This window comes from Phascolarctos cinereus, unplaced genomic scaffold (assembly GCF_003287225.1).
Source record: "Phascolarctos cinereus isolate Bilbo 61053 unplaced genomic scaffold, phaCin_HiC Scaffold_4;HRSCAF=312, whole genome shotgun sequence".
NCBI lineage: Eukaryota > Metazoa > Chordata > Mammalia > Diprotodontia > Phascolarctidae > Phascolarctos > Phascolarctos cinereus.
The window spans coordinates 273,033,381-273,053,974 of NW_027555847.1; the positions used below are offsets into that span (position 1 = coordinate 273,033,381).

The following is a 20,594-nucleotide window of genomic DNA, read 5'->3' on the forward strand; positions in this document are numbered from 1 at the left end:
TCAAAACCTCTCCTTTGCTGTAACCAATGATTTCATGTGTGGATGTGTGTGGAGACAGCCTCTGGGTTTTTTTTTTTTTTGGTGTTGTTAGGGCAAAATTAGCACAAGCAGCAGACAATTGACCCATACTTTGTTGCATCTCAGCTTCAGAAGCTGCACTGAGTGCATAGTCATCTGCGAACAAGAAAACCATACACCAACTCTTCATCTTTGGTCTTGGATTGTAGCCTTTTCAATTTAAATAATTTATCATTGGTGTGGTAGCTGACCTGGGTTTAGGGTGTGCTCAGGAAAGACTAGTTCCTCTGGTGTGAGGGCTGCCAAGTCCTTTTCAGTGTTGCTTTCCATCTTTGGTATCCTCCCGCTTCACTACCTCTCATCTGTGGCTCCCAGAAGCTGTAATTTATGCAGCGGCCAGGTAAATTGTTTCAGCAGATGGACTTAAACCAGATTGAGGGTAATCAAGGGGTCTCAAGCCCATTGGTGAATTAGGGGGTTGTCTACTCCAAGCATGTGAAGACTTCCCTAGCAGAAAAGGAGAATGAGAATAATTTGTTCCAACTACATATACTCCTAACTGCAGTAATGATTCTAAAATTCTTAGGAATTACAATTATTGTCTTCCCATATAGAAATGTAAACATTTTAACCTTACTGTGTCTCTTTTGATTTCTCTTTTATGTTTACCTTTTTTATGCTTCTCTTGAGTCTTGTATTTGAAAAATCATATTTTCTGGTTCAGTTCTGGCCTTTTCATCAGGAATGCTTAAAAGTCTTCTATTTCATTAAACATTAATTTTCCACCTGAAGAATTATACTCAGTTTTGCCAGATAGTTTATTCTTGGTTGTAATCTCAGCTCCTTTGCCTTCAAGAATATCATATTCTAAGACCTCCAATCCTTTAATGTGGAAGCTGCTAAATACTGTGCAATGCTGACTATAGCTCCATTAAATTATTTATTTCTGGCTGCTTGCAATATTTTCTCCTTGACCTGGTAAGTCTGTAACTTGGCTTAAATATTCTTGGGAGTTTTTATTTTGGGAACTCTTAGAGGAAGTGATTAGTGAATTCTTTCAATTATATTTTACTGTCTGGTAAAATATTGGATATTGGGGTAGTTTCCCTTTATAGTACTTAAAATATGATTTCTAGGCTTATTTTTTGATCATGACTTTCAGTTAGTCCAACAAATCTTTGATTATCTCTCCTTGACCTATTTTCTAGGTTAGTTTTTTTTTCAATGAGCTATTTCATATTTTCTTCTTTTTTTCTTCCTTTGGATTATTTTTTCTATTGTTTTTTTTGTTTTGTTTTGCTTTTTGGTGAGGCAATTGGGGTTAAGTGACTTGCCCAGAGTCACACAGCTAGTGAGTGTTATGTGTCTGAGGTTGAATTTGAACTCAGGTCCTCCTGACTCCAAGGCCGGTGCTCTATCCACTGTACCACCTAGCTGCCTATTTTTTCTATTGTTTCTTAATATTTCATGGAGTCATTAGCTTCCACTTGCCCAATTCTAATACTTAAGAAATTGTTTTCTTCAGTAAGCTTTTGTACCTCTTTTTTTAAAAAATTTGGCCAATTCTGCTTTTTAAGGAGTTCTCTTCAGCAGATTTTTGTGCTTCTTTTCTAATTTGGACAATTCTGTGTTTTAAGGTGTTATTTTCTTCTATATCCATATCTATATATCTATATATGTGTGTGTGCTAATGTATGTATGTGTGTATATATGTATACACATATGTATATACATATAGGTATATATACAGACATGTATACACATATATGTACACACACATGTGCACACACATATATGCCTGTTTTACCAAGTTGTCAACTCTCCTTTTATAATTTTCTTGCATCACTGTAGATACCCCCCCCATTTTTCCTCTACTTCTTATTTGATTTTTAAAATCCTTTTTGAACTCATGTAGGATTTTTTGGGGGCTTGTGTCTAGTTCACATTTATTTTTTTCTTTGAAGCGTCTTTGTTCCTCTTTTGACAGCATTGTCTTTCAAGTTTGTGTCTTAATCTTCCCTGTCACAATAATAACGTTTTATGGCAAGGCTCTTTTATTTTTGTTGTTGTTGCTCATTTGCTATTTCTTGACTTTTAATTTTATATTGATATTAGGCTCTCATCCCAGGGTGGAGGGGGCACTGTCTCAAGCTTAAGGCTTTTCATGCTGCTGTTTTCAGAGCTAGTTATGAGAGTCTGTAAGTTTTTGGTGTTTCTAAGGTGGTGTGATCTAAGGAGAGGTGTGGACACTGATCTCCTGGGCTGTGCTATGGTCTTTACCCAGGAAGGGCCTTTGTTCTCCTGTAGCCACAAGTGCTAGTGATCCTTTTGTCCCTGGGACTATGACCCAGAGCTGATTATGTACAGTGCAGTAGGGTCTTCAATCCAGTGCCAGCATAAGGTCTCATACAATCTCCTGTTGATCAGTGGTAACACCCTTCTACCTTCTGTAGGCTGGGAGCTCCCAAGGCTACTGCTGCTGCCAATGCAGTTACCTCCAAGACCCTTTGCTGGTACAGTGGTATGGCCTGTGCTGTCATGGTCTGCACTACATTTAAACTGTGGGTCAAGAACCCATATGGGGGGGTCTGAAGGGGTTGTGAGTGCAAAAAGTTCAAGAAGCCCTTCTCTAGACCAGATCACCACCCTGATAAGACAGACCTTTCCTGCTGAACTCCTAAATTGTCTTGGCTGGAAAGGTGTTTCACTTTGGCCTTTTGTTGCTTCTGCAGCTTCAGAATTTGATTTGAGGTGTTATTTTAGAGTTGTTTGGAGAGGAATTTGGGAAAGTTCAACTTCTCTACTCCTCCATCTTGGCTCTGCCTTTCCACTCTGTTAAGTGGGAGGACTTCCATTTAGAGGGAGGGTTTTGTACATATTGACAAAAATGCCCCCCCCCACATATAAACATTTAAACTCCTCCCTCCATAAAAAACCCCTCAAAACTAAAAAAGTATAAAAGGGAACTCAAATAGAATACTATTGTTAATTCGTTATTAAATTATATATATATATATATATATATATATATACATATATATGTATATGTATATATGCATATGTACATATATGTGTATATATGTATCTCTGTATGTTCAATCATTTTTCAGTTGTGTTCTGCTCTTTATGACCCCACTTGGGTTTTCTTGGCAAAGATACTGGAGTGGTTTGCCACTTCCTTTTTAAATACATTTTACAAATGAGGAAACTGAAACAGTGACTCACCCAGGGTTACACTGCTAGTGCATTTCTCAGACCAGATTTGAACTCAGGAAGATGCGTCTTCCTGATTCTAGTCTTGGCACCCTATCTACTGTACCACATGTGTTTTGTATGTGTGTATATGTGTGTGTGTGTGTGTGTGTGTGTGTGTGTGTATGTGATATACATACTTTTTAAATTATAAACTTGCTATTTTAATCATTTTATTAATAATTTCATAGCAATATTATATAGTGTAATTTTTTTCAAGGATTACCACAGATAGCATATCATCCTATACAACAGGCCTAATTTTCCTAGTGGAAAAGATAAGGTTTTTTTGGATCAGAAATAGGTTTGGTATATTGGCTGTGTTACCATCACATAGTTACTTAAGCTCTCTTAGCCTCAGTTTCCCCATCTGCAAAATGGGGACAATAGTAGTACCTAACTCTTAGGATCAATATGAGGATAAAATTAGATAACTTATGTAAAATGCTTTGCAAATATTAAAGCCTAGTTCAGTGTCAGCTCATTGCTTCCAAGTTGCTCCAAATTTCTTTCAGTGTTCTGTTGGGTAACTTTGCAAGATTCAGGGATGGAGAGTAAGATGTTTCCAGCAGATTTTTCCTATGGATGGTAATTGGCTCCCTTAGTTTTCCTCTGTACCATCAATAATGATTGACATTTTCATGACCTTCCCAACATCTGTTGGCAGAGGTAACAAAGTTCAGCAGGATCTGAAGAAACTGGTCCCCTGCTTATTTTTCCTTGAATACCCTGATTCAACTGAGGTAGGAAGACTATACTTTCTCACACGTAGTCATTTTGACTAATGGAGTTGGACGCCATCTTTTTCTGGTTGGGATGGTGAGTTTAATGTCTCCTTTGAGGGTTGTGGAAGGGACTTGACCTTTATAAGAATGCAAGTAACACTGACATCAGCGCTAATGAAATGAGACTTCTACAATGGAGTGAAAAGTTGCTGAACAGTGTCTGTTCTGAAAGCAGATTACAATGAAAGATGACACACAGCAGAATTAAAGTAGCTGTTAATTTTAGACTCTTGCTAGTTTTAGTTACAAGAAAGAATCTAATTAACTTCAATTTGGGAACATAGGAGGAGAGAACATCTGCTTCCTTGATCTAGAGGGAGTCAGAATCAAAGTTTTGCATTGTTCAAATAGGTTTGGGAATCCTGGTTAAACTTTACAGCAGATGAATAAATGCAGGAATATGACTTTTTGAAGTTGCTTGGTTGACTAGTACAGTTTTTGAATTGGTACAGTGGTTGAGTAAGTTTGAGTTATTAATCTGTAAAAATCCCAAACAAGCTCAACTTTAAATAAAGAACTTATAGCATTTAAGACTATCTGGTAAAGTCTTCCATGGAAAGGAATTTGAGGAAATGGGACTTAGCCACTGTGGTGACTAAGGAAATTTAGTCACTGAGGTGAAATGTTAATCAATTTCTGTTAAAAAGCAATGTGATTTGGATCCAAGGAAATGAATCTCATTTACCATTCACATTATCTTTCTAATTGAAGCCAAATGAGTAAGACTCATGCACTACATTCTGTGCCCTGATGTGTGTAGTTCCATGGTTTGATTTCTATTTTTCAGAACAAATTAGAGCAGTTCTGTGGTGAGTGGAAAGCCCAGACCAGCTATCAGAAGAGTATACAATGTCTGGGATATCCTCTGAAATACTGTTCAGTGAAAAGTGGTTTTTGAACTTGCTTGAATGAATTATATGCTATAAGATGCTTCTATAAAAGCAGTGAAACCATTAAGACAGACAGTAGAGAAGCTAGGCGGGAGTGCTTTTATATGCTGATTTAATGTTTTTGATTATGCTATACAGATTCAGTCCTTTACAAACCCATTTCTATGGCAACAGGGAATGCTGAAAGCCCAGAAAATGTAACTAAGCCCTTTGAAAATTCTGACTGGTCTGAAAGAGCTGCTTCACTACCTTTTAAAGTACATATTGGAGGAATTGAAAACTACTAAATAATACATGCAGTAGAAGATGTGACACCTTATTTCTAAAACCTGCTGAATGCATTACATAAGGGTTAATCAGATGTGCTTAATACAGCAACAGACAAAGAGAAACAGTGGAGCTGTGAACATGCTTGAGTCCAAATAAGCCTTCAGCACTTTGGCAGTAGTAAAGGAAACAAAGTCAATTTATCTAGGAGCATTTACTGTGAGGATTGTCTTGATATTTCTAAATAGGTTGTTTCTAGATGAGGAATGGAGATTTCAAGAACAAATAAATAAACAGAAGATAACCCATAAAAACTTTTAATAATCTGATAGCTTTGTAAAAGCTTGTCTTAGAAATTAACTTTGGGAACCTCAGCATTTATTTTCTCATAACAAGGGTGAATCGATTATTGAATGGTTGAAAGCACACAATGCATATTGATCTGTCCATGCATAGCTGCATTCTCCCAGCAGGCATCTTGCTGCCTGTAACATATTTTAAATGGGATTACCACTCATTAAATTACAATGACCCAAAGCAATGGTCAACAAAAATGAAATTACCTTAGTTCATCATGTTTTGAATCATTACCACTAAGTCTCAGGGGCCTGGTTTCCCTGGAGTGAGCAGGCCAGAAGGATATACATGATCGACTACTCTGAATGATCAGATTTAATCAAGTAAAACCACAAATTTCCTACCTACAACTAAAACCTAAAGAAAAGTAAAAACATTATATAATAATGACAAACTACTTTAAAGCTTTGACTAAATTAAACAACGGTAAAATTTAGTCAAAGTTACAGCATATGTGGTAATGAGTTGGCTGCTGTTCCAAGGAATGACATATTAATTTTAGTCAGTGTGAATCTGACAGTAGGTCATATCCAAAACTTCCAATTGCAATAATGCATCTGTATATTTTATGTTGTGTTCCTGATGACCAAATAAAGCACAAAACATGAAACAATTAATGATATGTTTATAGGTTTTAAAAGCAGTTTTTACCAGTGTGCCATAGCTTGGAGGCAATGGGATACTCTCCCCTGACTTTAGAAGTACAGGGCAAATGTTGAACCTGGAATATAGGAAATAGTAAAAGGATACACACACACATACACACACACACACACACACACACACACACACACACACACACACACACACACACACACACACATGCACCTACGCACCCACGCACAAGCATGTATCTGCAAAGACAAAAAAAAGCCAAATCAGAGAGTGAATGGGGAAGTGGGAGACTATGCTGAGTTGTATGTTTGAGCTGTCAACTTGTTTGTACTTTCTTCTGAAATCTTTTGATGAAGCCATTCCTAATCAAAGAAGGGGGATGATGAAATTCTTCAAGAGGCTTTGCCTTTTACAAAACACAACTTCATGATTTACTCTCCTCTGCTACTTCACAATATTCATTTTCCCCTTTACTTATACAAAGTGCTAACATACTCCCATTTGTTTATTTAATCCATGAGGTTTTTCATGTCTGTCCTGTTATCTGTAAATGTTTTATATCAATCCGCACTCATGCTATCTGCCTCTCAGGGAAAAGGAGAAAAGGGAAAAGAAGATATTTACAGCATTCAATTTACAAATTGAATGAAGGATAAAGAAAAGGATAGCGGGGAAAGCATACAGAGACTTCTAGAAATCAGAGCTGTGCGGAAGCATGATTCCCTGCCACCCCACAGTTTCTGTGGAAGCTGATAAATATAATTCAAGAAGCTTCCCAAAAGATAGGGTTTGGGGTGAGTAGGGAGAGCACAACTGGTTGGCAAACACATGGCTGGGCTTAAAGCCCCAATGCGGTTGTGCATCCTTTGAGTATGAAAAATTAAACTCACATCCCTTGTTTAATTGAACCACTTTTCTGTCTCCTGGCAACAACTTCTTACAGCTTGAAATACAGACCTTGCCTCTTGTTAAGTCCTCTCGCATTTCTTGAGAATGTCTGATTTGAACCTTTTTCCAATCTCTGCCACTTTCTTAAATAGAGGCAAGATACAGTGAAAAGAGAAATGGATTTGGAATATGAAAGCCTGTGTTCAAACCATGATTCTCTGACAGTCATGTGATCATCAAGATGTCAGCGTAAGTGTTCTCAGCCTAACACCCTTATCTCACAGTCTCAAAATAAGAATATTCCAAATCTATAGGAATTTAAAAAGAGCATGGTGAGAAGACAGAGATATCTCTAAATGATATGAAACCGTCTGAAACAGTGGATGGCTAAGCTGCCTGAAGCTCCCACTTACCCTTACACCACATGGAGTACAAATAAACAGACAGACTTGTGTTTTAAGTTGTGGAAGGAGGGGATTCCATCCTGTACCCTTAAGATAGCAACTCAGTATAAATCAATCAGTCAAAAAGCTATTTAATGTCTGCTTTGTGTTGTGTTGTGAAATAGGGAAGATAAAAATGCAAAAATGCAAATTTTTGCTGCCAAGCCTCTTATATTGTATAATTGTACACAGTTAAGTTTATACAAAATATACATGAAAGAAAGTGAATTAATTTTTGTGGGAAAGGAACTAGAAGCCAGCAGCATCATCTCATGTAAGTCAGTGGATCTGAGCTTTGAAGAAAGCTAGGGAATCTAAAATGTAGAGGGAAGGAGAGAGTATGTTCCAGGCAAGGCAGGAATGGTAATGGGGGCAGTCGACAGCAAAGGATGGGGGATAGAATGTTGTATGAAATAGCACTGTTTCAAACATTGTAAGAAAAAAAAACAAGGCCAATTTAAGTGGATCTTGAGTGCATGAAAGGGATAAGGTATGCCCTTGATAGGCATACAAATAATGAAAAGTCAAAAAAAATGATTTTTTTTAAAAAGGTGGCACAGTTGAATGCTAAGCAAGTTAAGAGGTTGGCCTGATGAGTGGTAGGGTGAAGGGGAGGTAGGTCAAGACAGTTTTTAATTATAGTCTTACCTGGACAGGGAAAGGAAAGAGTGAAAGAGTTTGAGGTTTAGAGGTAAATGAATTTTAACATAAAGAGAAAACATGATTATTGATAGAAGCACTTTCTAAGAAATTTGGGAGAGGACAGTTAAATAGCTGTGGAGGGAAAACCAGAGGAGTTCTAGTTGCTGTGGGAAATAAAAATAAAATATACATGAAAGAAAGTGAATTAATTTTTGTGGGGAAGGAACTAGAAATGGCATCTGGCCGCTGCATTCCAAATGAACTGGATAATTTTCTGTCCTTTTTACATATCATTCTATTTTGCACTTTGTGCTTTACAAAAGCTTGTCTTCCATATTAGTGATGTATTTCCCCTTTGCCTTAGCCTCTTTCAATCTTTAGCTTCCTCTTTCACTTCTGAGAGAATATTATAATCCATCTATCTGAATTTTGTGAGGCCTTTTTGACTGGGTAGCTGGGTCTGGTAATTCACTGGGCCTATCCATATTGTATTCTAATCTTGTCTCGGTAGGGACTATTCTACCATGCCCTTCTTTAACTGTGTCCTTCAAGATTTTTGGAATATTCTTGTTTATGAACATCATGTCTACCTGAATATCGGTAAACTCTAATGACTAAGGTCAATAAAATTGATCTGCAAGTACTAAACTCATATTTCACTATATTGAACATTATGCCAATATCCAGCCTATAATTGGAGAAAATTCATACTAACTGCTCCATCTTAAATCAAGTTGATGCTAACAAGCAATGATTTAATGTAACATGTATCAGCAAGGTAAATATTCCAATAAGCAATAACAGCAAACAGCATTCCATTTGCACACTGAGCATGTTAATAACAGTGTTCACAGTGTCACTATCAAATAACTGCATTTATGTGCATATCCAAAATAGGAGCACAGTAGAAAAGGCACAGTGAAAATACATATACAGAGAGAAAAATAAATACAAAACTATCCCAAATTAAAGGATATCCCAAACTAGAAAAAGCATTCAAAACAAAAATCAGTCATGCTATTTCAATGAGAGAAGAAATAATATGAAAAGAAATGAAATATGTATATCAAAAGGGAATAACATTTTAATCAAAATTTAAAAAACCCAACTGACAAAAATCAAATTAGAAAATTTATTCAACTAAAGTAGCGAAATGGTGAACTAAATTAAAATTAAAAGTTAAAAGGAAAAAAGAAGTTCCATAAAATACAGAAGTGAATTTTTTTTTTAAAAATAGCTTTTTGGATCTCTAATACAAGCAGCAATGCTACAGGAAATTCTGCTTTAAAAGAGGCAAAAAAAAAAGGAAATAATTTATACAGTAGCTGAGCTTACAAAGCGTAAAATAAAAACAAACCAAAGTTAAATGTGACTAATTTGGAAGTATGTTTTTGCATGATTTCACATGTGTAATTGATATCATATTACTTTCCTTCTCAATGGGTGAGGGAGGGGCTGGCTAGAGGGAGAGAATTTGAAACTCAAAATAAAAAGAATGTCAAAAAATAAATGCTGAAATACACACGTTACACATACACATATGTATATACTATGTGTATACGCATATACATACACATACACCATAAACTCATATATACACAAACACGTACATATGAATTATACTTACACATGCATGCATACACACACATTTGGAAGAGCATTCTATTTGACCTTTGTATTGTCTGGCTATTAAGGTTTAAGTTTGAAGGAGAAAATGAGTGGGGGAAACACTCATACCTTTTTCTAGCTTCCAAACTTGGAGTATGGGTATCACTGGGTCCAGCCACTCTCTTCTCCTCATACCAGGCATACTTTTTAGTTACTGCTCTTGACTCCATCCCTACAAATAGGTTTCTCTGAATGAATGGGGAAGGAAGCCTGACTCACCAACCTAGCTTCCTACCAGCCAGCAATGACAGCTGACCGACATTCATGTAAGGGCAAAAATACTAGACATTCATGTAAGGGCAAAAGTCCAAGACCTGCTTCTACATTTCTAAAAAATAATTAGTCCGTATCATTCTCAATCACATCATTCTCTAGCCCCTAGTAGCAATCAATTTACTGATGATTCATTTAGTTTACATTATAAGACCAACTACAATTCTTCTTTTTGCAACTACCTATTTATTCACCAATGATGAAACACAAAAACATTATGATGGATCGTAGTTATTTAGAATAAGTCATTCATTCATCCATTCGCTCATGACATTTTGCCTGAGGATTCTATCTCATTCATTTTTTACATTGACAACTTATATTTGCACTTATATTGTGTATTATACAGCTTAATATTTTTTTTATATATTATCACGACATTCTTACCCTATTTCATGTTTTTCTTGTTTCCCAACAAAACTTAAAGTTTTTCTTTTTGTTACTAACTCTAAATAGGTACTTAATAGATATACTTCCTGACCTGATAGTCATTGAGTAGCTTTTTCCTAAGAGCTCTATGTCCCATAGTTTGAGAAATTTGGACTATTCAAATTCACAATTGATTTATATAGATATAATTTATATACATAGGTGTGCAAACATGTGTATCTCAATATATGTGTATATGAAAATGTATGTATAGTATGTATGTTTCTATAAGAACCTCCTAGTTTGATAAATTTTTGGGACTTCAATGAAAACTGAAGGAGAAGGAACATGCGATTTGATTTTCTGGTACATGAAAATATGTTACATACTTTATTATTTTCAATTTACAAATTTTTAAAAATTTGGAATAACAAGATTCAGTGGGTGCTTAACTTGGAAAAAAAAAGACTGGAGAAATAAAATACTTAAACCTGTTAAGTCTATAAATTCCAAATCACATTCACTTCTGATTGGCCACATTTTATTTTTGTAGCTCTTATTCCCTTCATTCCTGAAAGTTTGTTTTCTCTCCTATTTTCCACAACTAATTAACATTTTTGCTTGCTTCTCCACACATTGTTCTCAGAACAGTAATCAAAGCACTGTATATTACCTGGAAGATAATGTGCTTTGATAAGTGCTTTTTGATTGATTGATATCATTGCTTCTGGAAAGGGTGTGTCCATTCATTCCCCTGTGCCTTTATTCACCATGCCTTGATGTCCCAGGTCACTACAGGGTCTCTTGGGCACTCTCTACCCTCTTTTCCTCAGATGTGTTGTCTTTCCCATTAGAATGTAAGCTCTTTGAAGTAGGGCCTGGCCCCCTCTTGTATTTATATTCCCAGCACCTAACACAATATTTGGTATATGGTAAGTGCTTAGTAAGTGATTTTCATGAATGGATTGATTGATTCATGTACAATACTGGCTCTGATTTATCCTAACTCTAAAATTCCATGAATCTCATTTGATTTCTAACTTGTTTCTTTTCTATCTCTTGGTCTTTTATAACTGTTCTACCCTCATTGATATTTGAAATCCTATCCAATTTAGTTTGAGCTGAGTATTTCATTAACATATGTTACATTCTTTCTTCCAGATCATTATTAATGACAATAAATAATACTGACCCTTCATTACTCCTTTAGCCATTTCTCCAATGTGAGATATTGTCATTCATCACTGTCTTTTGGGCATAGCCCCTAAAACAATTTTCTTTCAACAAGATAATGCTTATGTTGAAGCCAATTTAAAGTAATTTTGAGTAACATTTATTGTGACACTGTAGCAAATGTTTTATTAGAATCAGAATGTATTATATCTACAATGTTTTCTTCATATATTTTTTAGGAAAAAAATTAAGGCTTTTTCTCCTGAGTACATGATGACCTTTATTACCAATGATTGTTTTCTGTAGCATTTATATACTTATAAGTTCACTCAACTTTCCTACTATCTCATTTTAGAATTGAAAGGTTATATTTACCTAGGGACCATTAAAAAGGTTACTTCAACTCTTTGCTTTGTTCCATTCCATGATGTATGCTTTGAGATATGTTTCTGGAAAGAAATATGGGTGTGTGTAAATATATATATATACACACATACACACACACACACACACACACACACACACACACACACACACATACATATATAGCAGTCCTTGAAGTCCCCTGTGTCAAAAGGGGACCTCAAAGTCTTTGGGTCAGATTTTTACAGTTATTCTATGAACTTTTTCCAATCATTTTTTTGACCTGATATCATTCAAACAGCCCTATATCCTTTGCTGTAAGGCTTTTGACTTAAATCTTTTTCTGAGGACATCTATTTGAGAAAAGAAACACATTCTCTAAAAAACAAAACAAAAGAAAACAAAAACAATTACATAAATATGTAATTCTACTATTGTTCCAAAGTCTCTTGCAACAGCCGTCTTACTTTTACTAGACATTTGGGGGTAATTTTGCCTTGAATGATTTTGATTCTTATTTTCTCATTCATTGATTAAGTACTGTATGTTTAATATACTGAGACAGACATTGGAGATATGATAATGAAAATGTATGTAATTCTGGACCTCAAAGGCCATACAGTGTATGAGAAAGAAGGCTTTCATATAAATTAATATTTTATTAATTTTATTAATTTATGAAATTTTAATCAAAATTTAATTCAAGGAATTCCAGTTAAAATGGTAGAATAAAAGGGAACCAAGAAGCCTGGCTAGCAGTTTCACATATACTCCAATGATGACTTAAAAAGGGCACCAGATTGAAAAAATGATCAAGAAATCATAAGAGAATCATTATTAAGCTCCTTCTTCCAGAGAGGTATTGAACAAAAAGATAGTCAGAAGCCATAGTCCAGGAAGAAATATTCTTCCAGGAAAGTCATCATGAACTCAGGTGAACACTTGGAAAGAACATATCATAAACTTTCTTTTTCCCTTCCCTTTCCTTCCCTTCCCTTCCCTGTCCTGCCCTGCCCTTCTTTTCTCTGCCCTCCCCTCCTTCCCCTTCCCTTCCCTTTCCTTCCCTAAATATTCAGATGCTTTGACATTTACTGCATGAACATTAATTACTAATCTTGGTTCATTATCTACGGTACCTTTAAATATAATGTAGCTTCCTGCATGCCATATTTAAATAAACTATAAAATAAAACTGCCTAGGTCTATTAGAACCAGAAAGCAAAGTTAAAATAGCACATGCTATGGGTCACTTCCTAAAAGAAATCCCCAAAGGGAAATTCTTAGGAATGCTATAGCCAACATATAGATCCTTTAGGTCAAGGAAAAATTATTGCAAGCTTATTGAAAGACAGAATTCAATTACCACAGTCAGGATCACACACACTTTTTAATTCCTATGTTTGGCAGCAAATGACTCTACAAATGAGTGATTTTGTGATTAATCAGTGCAAAGACATCCTGGAGCCAGTTTGTACCAACTCGATTGTTAAATTTTCAGTGTTAGTGTGTATACCTTGGAAATTGGCAGATGCTACAAATCAGGGCTTGATTTTTTGTTTTTTTATTGTCTAGAAGTGATAGAGAAAATGTTAATATGAAGATTAAACTTAAAAAGGGTATTGTGTGAACACGTTTTTTAGCCTATTTTTATTTTTTTCCAATTACATGTCATTTTACTTTTTAATTTTGAGTTCAAAATTCTCTTCCTCCCTTGCTCCCCCTCTCCTTATTAAGAAGGCAAGCAATTTGGTGGGAGCCATGCCCAGCGCTGCTATGGGCCTCAGTTTTCAGATCCACAAAATGGTCCTAGGCATCTCTGCTTCCTGGGACTTGCTCACCGTCTCTCATCTGCCCTGGCTCGACGCCTGCCCCACCACCGCACCACCCCGCCACCCCGCCACCCCAGCCCTAGACGTTTGTTTTTTTGGGTTTTTTTTGGTGAGGCAATTGGGGTTAAGTGACTTGCCCAGGGTCACACAGCTAGTAAGTGTTATGTGTCTGAGGCCGTATTTGAACTCAGGTCCTCCTGACTCCAGGGCCTGTGCTCTATCCACTGCGCCACGTAGCTGCCCCTCCCAGCCCTAGATGAGGCAGGGCAGCACTGCCCACAATAGCCTCTAGCTTCCTGAATGCCCCACAGCCCAGCTGGGTCAAGGCCAACAAAACCAAGCCGCGGATCCTGCCCAGGCTGCAGGAGCAGCTGGACTTGGGGTTCTTGGCGCGACCTGGATCGATGCCAAGCACATGCCCTTCTTCATCTCCTGGAAGCACGGGCTCTGCCAGGACCTGCAGCAAGAGGATTTCTGCATCTTCCAGGAAAAGAACATCCAGGAGATCCTGGAGGCCCTGACACTGTCTGCTCAGCAGCAGCAATTCCAAGCAGACTTCAGCCCCAACTCTCTTCCCAATGGCGATTTTTGCCAGTGGCTTCCAGACCGAGTATGAAGTGACAGCCTTCTGTCGGGGGCTGCTAAGTCGTTCAAAAATGCCTTTCTTCCCTCAATGGCCCCATACTGGTAGGGCCAGAACCTAGGGCTGAGGCCTGGATGGAGCTGGATGGAACACCACCGGCCTTGCCTGAGCCCAGCAGCGTCCTCACTGACCATCAGACAGCATATTATATTAGCAAGGTGCTGGGCAGCCTGCGGGCTGGGCTGGCCCTGTGGAACTCCCACACTGAATTCAGGGCACATTGCTTGGGCCACTCCAGGGCCTACTGGACGCTGGGAAAGCAGGCATCCTCTGGGGCCACAAGAAGTGAAATGACCAAGGAAAAAGATGGCCAGCAAGTCACTGCTCATCCCAGTACACTCTCTGGTTCTGCCTAAGGGAATCTTGGCTCACCAATTCACAGCTATGAACCAAGAAGCTTGTCATGGTCAAGGAGGTATCCACTGCACTGAGGTCACTCCATGAGGAGGTCCAGGCTGAGGGAGCATTCTCACTGGAAGAGGAGGGGGACCTGCACATCCTTAGCAGTCTCTCCCTTTCCCTGGCACCTGCCCATCTCCATGGCTACCTGCAGGGGCTGGCCTACAGCATGCAGTGGGAGTTGGGGACTCACTGCTGAGCTCTCCCCTTTTCTCAGCCAGGGTCCAATGCCTGGCTACACTCCCTCTCCAGTCTTGGGGGCCCCAGGGCAAAACCCCCTTCTCTGAGCCTGTACCCTCCCTACAAAATTAAAGGGTTGACATAGGTCAATTTGATATAGGTTGTACATGTGGAGTCATGCAAAACATATTTCCATCTTAGTCATGTTGTGAAAAAAAGCACAGACTTTCTCCCCACTCCACCCCCCAAAAAAACCCCCCAAGAAAACTAAAGAAAATAAAAAGAAATACTTCATTCCGCATTCAGACTCCATCAATTCTTTCTGTGGAGGTGGATGGCATTTTTCACCGTAAATCCTTCAGGATTGTCTTGGATCATTGTATTGCTGAAAAAAGCTAAGTCGTTCACAGTTGCCACAGTACTGCTATTACTATGTGGAATAGTCTACTGTTTCTGCTCATTTCACTTTGAATCAGTTGATGTAAGTCTTCCCAAGTTTTTCTGATACTACCCTGCTTTTCATTTCTTACAGCATAATAGTATTCCATCATAATTATATACAACAGCTTGTTCAGCCATTCCCCAATTGATGGACATCCCCTCAATTTTCAATTCTTTACCACAAAAAGCTGCCATAAATGTTTTTGTACATATAGGTTCTTTTCCTTTTTGTTTTTTGTCTCTTTAGGATATATACCTAGTAGTGATATTGCTGGGTCAAAGGGTATGCATGGTTTTTATAGCCCTTTGGACATTTCTAGGTTCTTTTTTTGAACATGGCTTTCAGGTAGTCCAATAATTCTTAAATTAGCTCTTCTGGATCTATTTTTCCAAGTCAGTTGTTTTTCCAGTGAGATATTTAAAATTTCCTTCTATTTTTTCATTCTTTTGATTTTATTTCATGATGTTTCATAAAGTCATTAGCTTCCCCTTGCTCAATTCTAATTTTTAAGGCATTATTTTCTTTTGTACCTCTTTTTCTATTTGACCAATTTTACTTTTTAAGGAGTTCTTTTCATTGTTTGTGCCTCTTTTTTACCATTTGGTCTATTCTGTTTTTTTAAATGGTATTCTTTTCTTTAGTATTTTTTGTGTGCCTCCTTTACCAAGTTATTGACTCTTTTTTCATGATTTTCTTGCATCCCTGTCCTTTTTATTCCCCATTTTTCCTTTACCTCTCTTACTTGATTTTTAAAATACTTTTTGAGCTCTTTCATGGCCTGAGGTCAATTCATATTTTTTGAGGCTTTGGATGTAGTAGTTTTGACTTTGTTGTCTTCTGATTTTGAGTTTTGATCTTCCTTGTCACCATAGTAACATTCTGTATCCTGGATCTTTTTCTGCTGTTTGCTCATTTTTTCCCAGCCCATGTCTTGACTTTTAATTCTATGCTAAAGTGGGGCTCTGCTTCTGGAGTGGAGGGAGCACTGTCCCAAATTTCAGGGTTTTCGTACAACTGTTTTCAGAGATAATTCTGGGGACCTATAAGTCTTCAGTTCCTTAGAGATGATATGATCTAGGGAGAGGTGTGCTTAGTATTCTCTTGGCCTGTGTTCTGAATATGTGAGTGAGCACAAACACTCTTTTTGGCCCTGGAACTGTGACCAGATTTCCATTTTCCCTGCAGCTGCAAGTTCTGCTGTGCTAGTGCTCCTCCTACCTCTGGTACTCAAACCCAGGACTGCAACCTAGATCCAGATATGGACAATGCAGCAAAGCCCTGCTCCCAGTGCCTGCAAAGTGACTCCCATAATCTCCTGACCAGTTGTTTGACCCCCCTTACCATCTGTGGGCTGAGAGTTCTGGAAATTGCCACTGCTGCCACTGATTCAGTCTCCCCCCAGGGCGTACTGCTGTTTTGCTGGTATCTGGACTGTGCTGCACTGCTCTTCACTCTCACAGTTCAACAGACTTTTCCTGGCAACCTTATAAGTGGTTTCATGCTAGAAAATTGTTTCCCTCTATTGTTTTATGGGTTCTGCTGCTTTAGAATTTGTTTTGAGGAATTATTTAAAGGTGTTTGGAGGGGCTTTGGGAGAGCTCAGGTGAGTCTCTGCCTTTTCTCTCTGCCATCTTGGCTCCCTCCAGGCCTTCTTAAATTGTGGTGTCCAGAACATACCTGAATACAACTCCAGACAAAGTCTAATAAGTACAAAGTAAAGTAAGACTCTCATCTCACTATACCTGGAAGCTATGACTTTCTTAGTAAAACCTAAAATTATATTGGCTTTTTTGGTGGCCACATCACACTGCCGACTCTGATTAACTTTGAAGTCCATCAAAACTTCCAGATCTTTTCCAAAACAACTGATATCTCATAACACTTTCCCTAATTATGTACTTGTAAAGTTGAATTTGTAACCAAACATAAGACTTTTTATTTATACCTACTCAACTTCAAATGACTAAATTCAGCCCAATACTCCTGGCTGTTAAGATTTTTTTTTTTTGCATCTTAACTCCACTATCCAATGTTAGCTGTCCCTCTCAATTTTGTGTCATCTAGAGATTTAGTGAGCGTGCCATGTATAGTAATATGTAAGTTAACTAGGACAAAGTATAACAAATAAATTTATAGACAATACCTAAATCTAGCATTTCCTTCCTGTATCAGTATGTTACCTCTATGTTATAAAAAAATGAGGTTAGCCTAGCATTACCTATTCTTGATGAAGTTATGCTGTTCTTTTAATTTCTGCTTCTTCTACTGTAAATGTTTGCCCATCTTATCTTTAATGATTCATTATAAAATCTTCCCAGGAATCAAAGATAAACTCAATTGGCTTATAGTTAGCAGAGTCTGTTCTTTTTTTTTGTAAATCAAAACATTTTTCTTTCTCTAATTTTCCAGCATTTCTAGTGTTCGTGATATTTTAAATAGCACTAACAGTGGCTCAGTGATCAAGATTACCATTTATTGGGGCAGCTAGGTGGTGTAGTGGATAGAGCACCAGCCCTGAAGTCAGAAGAACCTGAGTTCAAATACAGCCTCAGACACTAGCTGTGTGACCCTGGGCAAGTCACTTAACCTCATTGCCTAGCTAAAAAAAAAGTTACCATTTATTTTCATTGGAGGATGTAGTTTATCTGGGTCAAATGCTTTGAATTGATCAAGGGCAAATAGGTACCCTCTTAGTCTCTATCTATTTATCAACTCCATGTTAGTTATTTTTATTCTATCATATCCAATAAATGGTTAACACAAGAAAGGTGGTCAAAAATCAGAACTGAGTAATTCTGCCTTTTTTTTCTGTTGTCAGTGAACATCATCTCTCCCAGTTAAACCAAAGGCCCTAACCATGTATTGATATTCCATGTCCTCAAGAGTGAGCCATCTAAATTCCATTTTGTTGTCCCTAACTTGTTTTGCCAATCTCAACTCATTTTGGGTTTTAGAACTCTAGAAAATATTGTTACTGGACCATGTATCCATCTTCTGTCACCTCATCTCACTTCCTTTTTTATACATTTGTTTTTAAAACCTAAGTTGATGGGTGATTTTTTTTTCTGGATCCACTTTGGTCTCTTAAGACAAATACCCATTTTCCTCCTCTTTGGAAATGCTTGTCTTTGTCTGCAGAATTTCATTGTTAAGTATCTTACATTCCTCCTAGAATATCTTCCCCTGTAGCATTTTAATTCATGGGATTCCTACCTATATTTCAGTGGAGCCCTTTTAGATATCCCTTCCCCAAATATTGGATGTATGTCTGATTATGTCCAAATTTACCTCTTTTCTGTCACAAACTCTAAGAGGCAGTTGTCAGCTCCCTCACAATCTAGGGTCCCCAACATTTCCAACCCAACTACTACTTCCTTCCTGTTAATGAATGAAATATAGAATTTCCTCTTATTGGTTCCTCTACATTTTGAAGGATGACATTTTGTTAAGGCTAGTAAAATCATCTTTAGCTGCTTTGTTTTTGGTGGAATAAGAGAGCTCAAGCAGATGTATGCATAATTGAAGTCCACCATCATGTTTTTGTGACAGACTTATCATCTGTTCACCAAAACCATTTCTTATTTTTGTCCTAGATTGCCAGCAGTATATTCCAATTATAAAAATTACTTTTTATTCTTCCTCCTTTGACATTTACTCAAATATTTGCCATAATGCTTCCTTTCTCTGGTTCCTAGAATTCCTCATATGAACATATTGTTTCATATATGGTCCCCCAGTCCCTCACCACTTACTACTCTATTTCTTTTGAATAATGTTTGCCTAATTAAAACTGTATTCCATTTATGGATTTTATACTACCAGGTCTTAGTGATACCTGTGAAATCAAATTTGCTTTTTTGTGTTAAGATTTCTAATTTCCTCTTAGTTTTTGAACATCTTTGCATAGGCATTTGAGACCATGCATTTTACTTTTGGCTTATTTCTTAGATCTTGTTTCCAGTAAATTTTTGTGTAACTCAAATGTTATTTTTCTGTCCTTTGGGATATAAGTAGCCAGTGCATTCTCTCCCTCATGCCCATATTAAATATTATTATTGGCTTTCATCCATAAAACCATCAAAAAGATCTCTATCTCTCCAATTATAACTTAGCATATGTGTCCACCTTGGGCTAAAATGATATTATAGAATCTAGAGTCAGAGGCACGATCCTTCATAGCCTCCTTTTTTGTGTGATCTAGATTAGTCCAAGTCAATGTCTCTCATTCCTCTCAACAAATGATAGCTGTCACGGATCCCAAAGTATAAATCTGGCGGCTGAAGTAACAAATAATTCTTTGTTTTCCTCCAGCCGCCATTGTAAATATCCTCAAAGTGAACAAGTATCTCTAGCACATTTTGAAGATGAGAATTTTCCTATAAATCATCTTGGGAGCTACACTATACCAAAGAAAATGCAGATATGGAAAATTTCAGTACCAAAATCCTATCTCCAGCCCCAGTTTTATCTTGACTGATCACATAGAACTTTGCTCAACTTTTTGTGTGTGTGTGTGTGTGTGTGTGTGTGTGTGTGTGTGTGTGTGTGTGTTCATAGGCTTGGAATAGAGGCTATATTAAAATAACTAAGCCTAATGCCTTAAATCCAATAGGGCCCATACAGATTTTTTTTAATTTGTACCATATTAATCCATTCAATTCTAGCCTAAACCTATAAACTCCAGTGTATTATTTGTTGTTTAGATTGGGATCTTAGTTCTAGAAACTGTTAATAGGTTTTGGAAACTCTTATGAGCTTTCCTAGATATATTTGTTCAGAATACATTCAGATCTATGAACAACAGGCTTTTCTTCAGAATCTAGGACTCATATGTATGATGCCAGTTTTAAATAAATGCTATTATCCAGGACAGTAATTGAATTTCTACTTTTTGCCAGTACTGATAGAGTGCAGTGTCATTTAGTTCTCTCTCTTTCTCTGCACAAATTCAAGAATCTCATTTTGAACCTTGCCTCATAAATGCTTTTTCCCCTTCTCCACTATGGATGCTGGGATACTCCATAATGACTTATTTGGAGAAGTCTTTCCCAACAAATATAGGAAATGGAATGGTTGTGAGAAACTGATCTAGCCTCTT

The 20,594-nt window shown here is 37.2% G+C and overlaps 1 pseudogene; it reads left to right on the forward strand.

Annotated features, from left to right (window-relative positions):
- The first annotated feature begins 8,681 nt into the window (after positions 1-8,681).
- LOC110199209 (interferon regulatory factor 3-like) lies at positions 8,682-15,073 on the forward strand (annotated as a pseudogene).
- The last annotated feature ends 5,521 nt before the right edge of the window (positions 15,074-20,594 follow it).